Below are 6,876 nucleotides of genomic sequence, written 5' to 3'. Positions count from 1 at the left end.
TAGGTTTCTTTCTTCTCCAATTTTATTTTATTTTTTTTTACTTTAAAAATTTTTAAATTGACACATAATATTTAACATACTTATGGGATGCATAGTGATGTTGTGACACATATATGTGATCAGATCAGAGTATTTAGCATATCCATCATCTCAAACACTTATCATTTCTCTGTGTTGGAACATTCAATACCCTCCAGCTAGCTACTTGAAACTATAATATATAACTGTTAACTATAGTCATCCTACAGTGCTACAGCAAAATACGGAAGGCTTCACAAATTTGCATGTCATTCATGATAATTTTCTCTGTATCATTCCGATTTTAGTGTTTGTGCTGCTGAAGTGAGTACATTTGCCAATTTAAAAATGATTATATATTACTTTTCCAACAAAAACTGAATGGGTTTAATTTAAAATAAAAGGCCAGGAAACATCTGAAAAGTTTTTTGTTTTGTTTTTTGATTGAAACATTCTCGCTCTGTCGCCCAAGCTGGAGTGCAGTGGCGCAATCATGGCTCACTCCAGCCTCAACTTTCCAGGCTCAAGCAATCCTCCCACCTTAGCCTCCCCAGTAGCTGGGATTACAGGTGCCCACCAAAAAGCCTAGTTAATTTTTGTAATTTTTGTAAAGACGGGTTTTTATCATGTTGCCCAGGCTGGTCTCGAACTCTTAGGCTTAAATGATATGCCTACCTTGACCTCCCAAAGTATTGGGATTATAGGCATCAGCTAGCACACCCGGCCTTGAATCTTTTTTTGTTTTGTTTTTTGAGACAGAGTCTTGCCTTGTATCATTTTTATTTATTTTTTATTCTTGAGATGGAGTCTTTCTCTGTTGCCAGGCTGGAGAGAAGTGGCATGATCTCGGCTCACTACAACCTCCGACTCCCTGGTTCAAGTGATTCTCCTGCCTCAGCCTCCTGAGTAGCTGGGATTACAGGCACATGCCACCAAGCCCAGCTAATTTTTTTGTATTTTTACAAAATACAAAAACAGGATGAAGCAGGGTTTTGCCATGTTGGCCAGGATGGTCTAGATCTCCTGACCTCGTGATCTGCCCACCTCGGCCTCCCAAAGTGCTAGGATTATAGGCGTGAGCCACCGCACCCAGCATTGTATCATTTTTAAAAAGTCAACTGTAGCACAATATTTATGGTATTTCATAGATAACAGAATTTTTTTGTTTTTGTTTTTGAGGGAGAGTCTCGATCTGTCACCCAGGCTGGAGTGCAGTGGTACGATCTCGGCTCACTGCAGCCTCCACCTCCCGGGTTCAAGCGATTCTTGTGCCTCAGCCTCCAGAGTAGCTGGGACTACAGGCATGCACCACCACACATGGCTAATTTTTGTATTTTTAGTAGAAACTGGGTTTCACCATGTTGCCCAGGCTGGTCTCGAATTCTTGAGCTCAAAGGGATCACCCTGCCTGGGCCTCACAGGTGTGAGCCACCTCCCCAGCCAACAACAGGACCCCCTTTTTTTTTTTTTTAGCTGAAGAAAGATCCGTGACTTAGACACTTAAACAAAACGAAGTAACATCTACTGGCCTTTATTTTATTTTATTTTTATTTTTATTTTTTTTCTTTTTTTGAGACGGAGTCTCGCTCTGTCACCCAGGCTGGAGTGCAGTGGCCGTGATCTCGACTCACTACAAGCTCCGCCTCCTGGGTTCACGCCATTCTCCTGTCTCAGCCTCCCAAGTAGCTGGGACTACAGGCGCCCGCCACCATGCCTGGCTAATTTTTTGCATTTTCTTTTTTTAGTAGAGATGGGATTTCACCGTGTTAGCCAGGATGGTCTCGATCTCCTGATCTCATTATCCGCCCGCCTTGGCCTCCCAAAGTGCTGGGATTACAGGCGTGAGCCACTGCGCCCGGCCTACTGGCCTTTAATCTTGAATGCTGTCTAGTGAAGTTGGAGAGTATTTCCTTCTTTCTTTTTCTGAGACAGGATCTCACTTTGTTGCCCAAGCTGGAGTGCAGTGGTCTGATCACAGCTCACTGTAGCCTCAACCTCCTGAGCTCAAGCGATCCTCCCACCTCAGCTTCTGGAGTAACTGGGACTACAGGTGCGTGCCAAAACACCCAGTTAAGTTTTTGCATTTCTTGTAGAGATGGGGTTCCGCTACATTGCTCAGGCTGGTCTGGGACTCCTGGGCTCAAGTGATTCACCCACCTGGGCCTTTCCTGTTGCTGGGATTGCAGGTGTGAGCCACTGCACCCGACCAGGTATTTCTTTTCTCATTTTCATTTGCATCTACAAATTTATATAGGATGGGAGGGAAAAAATTCATGAGATTACAAATTGGGATCTTTCTTTTAAGATTCAAGTTCATTAGCACATATCTGATGACAAATGTGAACATAGAGAGCCTGGTAGGAACAAGACAGTTAAAATGATAATGGGAGTGGAGTAGGGGTGAAATATCCAACAGGAAATTTACTATAAGGGAGGAGCTATCTCAATGGATGACCCAGACCTTTCTGCAGGACCTGAATCATTGAAGGCAGATGTTACCTTGAGGTGCAATGTGTAGTTGAACTAGAAATTTCTCCCTACTTAGATACTGTACAGTGTCTTAAAGGAAATGTCTGTATTTGATGAGTTTGAAGTGCTTACTGAGAAAGCCACTTCTAAGAGTGACACTGGAGCAAGTACCTGGAAGAAACACTGAGCCCCAGCTGCACTGGCAGAGACCTGTTTCAGTTGCCTTTGGAACAAAGAGCAGGGCACCAGTGTTAAGGAAGGAGAGTGTCCAGGTTCTTGGCGTCTTGAACAAAGAAGTGGGCAAAATGCACAAAACAAGGAAGAAATGAAGGATTTATTGGAAATGAAAGTACACTACACAGTGTGGGAGGGCCCCATTGCAGAATTTTTGGGAGTTGAAATACCCTCTACTTGGGGAACACCCTATGTAAATGGAGATGATGAAGTAAAGTTACAAAGTCATTTACTTGGCCTATGCCCTATGGAGAGGATAGTTCCTGTAATAGCTGAAGTGAGATTGGGCCTTATGTTCCCTGCCTCCAGGCTCTGTTTTCCTGCCTCATCTCCCCACCAAGAGACATGATCCTCATAAATCTTTTTGGGAAGCAGAGGGACAGGTGGTCTTTTTTCTGTACATGCTTCATGCTGACTCAGGGCATAGTCCTTACCTATTGGGAATCACAGAACTCTCGCCCTGTTCTGTCTAGTGAAGGCAGGGTAGCTTCTTGATGACCAGGGGTGGTGTCTTCACCTGGAACTAGCCGGAACCTTTGTTGCATGATCATCTGGAGTTTGATGGTCTCTAGGCAAGAGGGAATGAATTTGGTTAAAAGATTTAATGGGAACCTCAAAGGGTAGATACCCATGCTGTCAAGAATGTTTGTTATAGAGATTTGCAGAAGAAAAAACAAAACCTGATCTGTTCTAGGATTCATGTGCTTCCTTAAAGTCTTAGCACACCGACTTTATTTTGGTTTGGTTTGGTTTGGTCTGTTGGGGCCTAGTGCATGAGCTTAGTCCAAAACGATGGGCTCCCAGAATTTTGTTTACAAAAATTCCCCCTTCTCACCTAAGTGAAGAACGCGACCAAAAGTTAAGGCCTTAGTGCCACTCTCAGTTACCATCATTTTGTGTATCCGGTTGCAGCACGTCATTTGTAGGTTACAGTGTCCTCATGGTTGCACATTTCTTTCAGCTCCAGTTATTCCAGTTGAAGAGAGACCATATGACATTTTAGAGACAGCTTCATGCAAGCATTTAAAACCTTTGAGAGAAAACAGCACACCAGGGAGACTATGATTATGACTATTGGGAGGATAACAGCAAGAGTTTGGAGTATGCTCCTGACCCAAGGTCCCCCAAAAATCAAACCTCCTAAAATCAAATAGATCAAAGAATGAGCTGAAGAGTTTACTTATTTAACTAGACAGTCTCTTTGTTAATCCCCTACCACTGAATTTTTATAATCTTCATGTGATGTATTTCTCCATAGGCCAAAAGTGCCAGCAGCTGCCTTGTTCAGCCAATTCTATCATAACTTTCACAAAAGAATTTAAGGTTTGTTGTGTAACTGTAGCCTTTACAGTAGAGTTTGCTACAGAGCGTATCATGAGGGATACATTTCTTTTCTTTTCTTTTAAAGACAGAGTCTCACTCAGGCTGGAGTGCAGTGGCACAATAGTCTTGGCTCACTGCAGCCTCTGCCTCCCCGGTTCAAGTGATTCTCCTGCCTCAGCCTCCTGAGTAGCTGAGATTACAGGCACCCACCATCATGCTCGGCTAATTTTTGTACTTTTAGTAGAGACAGGGTTTCACCATATTGGCCAGACTGGTCTTTAACTCCGGACCTCAGGTGATTGGCCTCGCAAAGTGCTGGGATTACAGGCATGAGCCACCCCACCGAGTCTGAGGCATATATTTCTAATCGTTGCTTCTTTTACTTTAAACCACGGAAAAAGAACCTAACAAATGATGCCCTTTTTAGAAGAGTGAAGGCCTCCTGGCAGTGTTTTCTTTAACCCATGATGTGGGTTAAGAGGAATGAACAAATGTTTTGTTTTTGACTGATTATGAGGCAACGTATGTACCATACAATTTCTTACCTACATTGGGCCTTCATCTTTTCTCAATCAAAGTACAAGGGTATCCATGTATAAGGCTGGCTGCAAACTCCTTCACAATAAAAATACACCACATTAATGCACATAACAGACCCCTTTTCCACTTCTATTGTTCATAGGGGCATAAGAAAAAATATTCAAAGATAAGAGTTTCATGACAGTAGAAGTCTTAATCTGTGAATTAGGGAAAAACTGTTCATATCAAGGATGCCATCTGCTTCTTGGGAGACATTTCCCTGGTCGGCTTTACCTCAAGGGTTCCAATGGATGCACAGTTCCAACAGTGTGGAGGGACCCGGGACCCTTCTCAGTTGTGAAATCATAAACCCAAAGCCCAAGGTTCTGAAGTTTTGTTGTAGTGTGGATGACAAGGACAGTCTTTCTCTGATGTTTTCAGAAGATCCAAACCACAAGAAAGCTTTTTTTTTCACCTGGTGAAAATACACTGTAGCATAATAGTCTACTGTTATAACATCAGCCCTCTTGCATGGGAAAGCTTTTATACAACCAGAAAACATACATTGAAAATAACAATTGAATGAAATCCCTTTATAAAATGTTTAAATGGTCCACCAGGTGAACAAATGTATGTGAAACTTTGTCTTCCCGGGAATATAGAACCAAGCTTTGGTTATAATGTGTTTTTTTTTTTTTTTTTTTTTTTGAGACGGAGTCTTGCTCTGACGCCCAGGCTGGAGTGCAGTAGCGGGATCTCAGCTCACTGCAAGCTCCGCCTCCCGGGTTCCCGCCATTCTCCTGCCTCAGCCTCCCGAGTAGCTGGGACTACAGGCGCCGCCACCTCGCCTGGCTAATTTTTTTTGTATTTTTAGTGGAGACGGGGTTTCACCGTGTTAGCCAGGATGGTCTCGATCTCCTGACCTCGTGATCCGCCCGTCTCGGCCTCCCAAAGTGCTGGGATTACAGGCTTGAGCCACCGCGCCCGGCTGGTTATAATGTTTTAAACAATTTCAGTATCAGCTGTTTTTTGTTTTTTGTTTTTTTCTTTTTTGAGATGGGCACTGTGTCGCCCAGGCTGGAGTGCAATGACACAATCTTGCCTCATTTCAACCTCCACCTCCTGGGTTCAAGCAATTCTCCTGCCTCACCCTCCCAAGTAGCTGGGACTACAGGCATGTGCCACCATGCCTGGCTTTTTTTGTATTTTTAGTAGAGACGGGGTTTCACCATGTTGGTCAGGCTGGTCTCGAACTCCTGACCTCGTGATCCACCTGCCTCAGCCTCCCAAAGTGCTGGGATTATAGGCATGAGCCACCGTGCCCGGCCTATCAGCTGGTTTAATATGAAAATCTGACAGTATTTTCTTGTTATTTAATTAATTTTTGTTCTACTCGGATTAGTAGCTTTATACAACTAAATCTGGTTATTTCTGTAGTTTACAATAATAATTTAATAACTGTAATTATAATTGATAGCACATACTACTTTAGAAATCCCATACAATTTTGGAACATACAGTAGTACTATTCACAAAAATATAACCTAAAGAAGACTGAACATCATTTTGGCAATCCCATGTACCTAACGTGTCAGAAAATCCTGTTTACCTCTTTTCTGTGTGTTTTCAGGGCTCTCTCTTTTTTTTTTTTTTTTTTTTGAGACGGAGTCTCGCTCTGTCACCCAGGCTGGAGTGCAGTGGCGCAATCTTAGCTCACTGCAAGCTCTGCCTCCCAGGTTCACGCCATTCTCCTGCCTCAGCCTCCTGAGTAGTTGGGACTACAGGCGCCCGACACCATGCCCGGCTAATTTTTTTTTGTATTTTTAGTAGAGACGGGGTTTCACCGTGTTAGCCAGGATGGTCTCAATCTCCTGACCTCGTGATCCACCCTCCTCGGCCTCCCAAAGCACTGGGATTACAGGCGTGAGCCACCGTGCCCGGCCTCAGGGCTCTCTTATCCATCCAAAACGTCAAGGATTAGGAAAGACAACTTTGAAACCAAAGTTTGATTTTAGAATTCCAGATTACCATAAATTATTTATTTTGCCAAAATGACTCAGAAATTTTAAACTAGTAAAAACCTTTTATAACCTTTTACAAATAAATAAAAATAAAAAACACATTCGACTGTTCTTACACACCTTGCATGTAAAACTGTTTCTAGTAGTCTTAATTGCATGTTACAGTGGCAACTCTTAGCAATTTTTTTTTTTTTTTTTTTTTTTTTTTTTTGAGACGGGGTCTCGCTCTGCCGCCCAGGCTGGAGTGTTGTGGCCGGATCTCAGCTCACTGCAAGCTCCGCCTCCCGGGTTC

The 6,876-nt window shown here is 43.2% G+C and overlaps 1 pseudogene; it reads right to left on the bottom strand.

The window, feature by feature from the left end:
• Positions 1–256: 256 nt before the first annotated feature.
• On the bottom strand, positions 257–350 carry LOC111551957 (annotated as a pseudogene).
• Positions 351–6,876: the final 6,526 nt, after the last annotated feature.

The sequence above is a fragment of the Piliocolobus tephrosceles genome, chromosome 3 (genome assembly GCF_002776525.5).
Source record: "Piliocolobus tephrosceles isolate RC106 chromosome 3, ASM277652v3, whole genome shotgun sequence".
Lineage (NCBI taxonomy): Eukaryota > Metazoa > Chordata > Mammalia > Primates > Cercopithecidae > Piliocolobus > Piliocolobus tephrosceles.
This window is presented reverse-complemented; position numbering and strand designations above follow the sequence as displayed.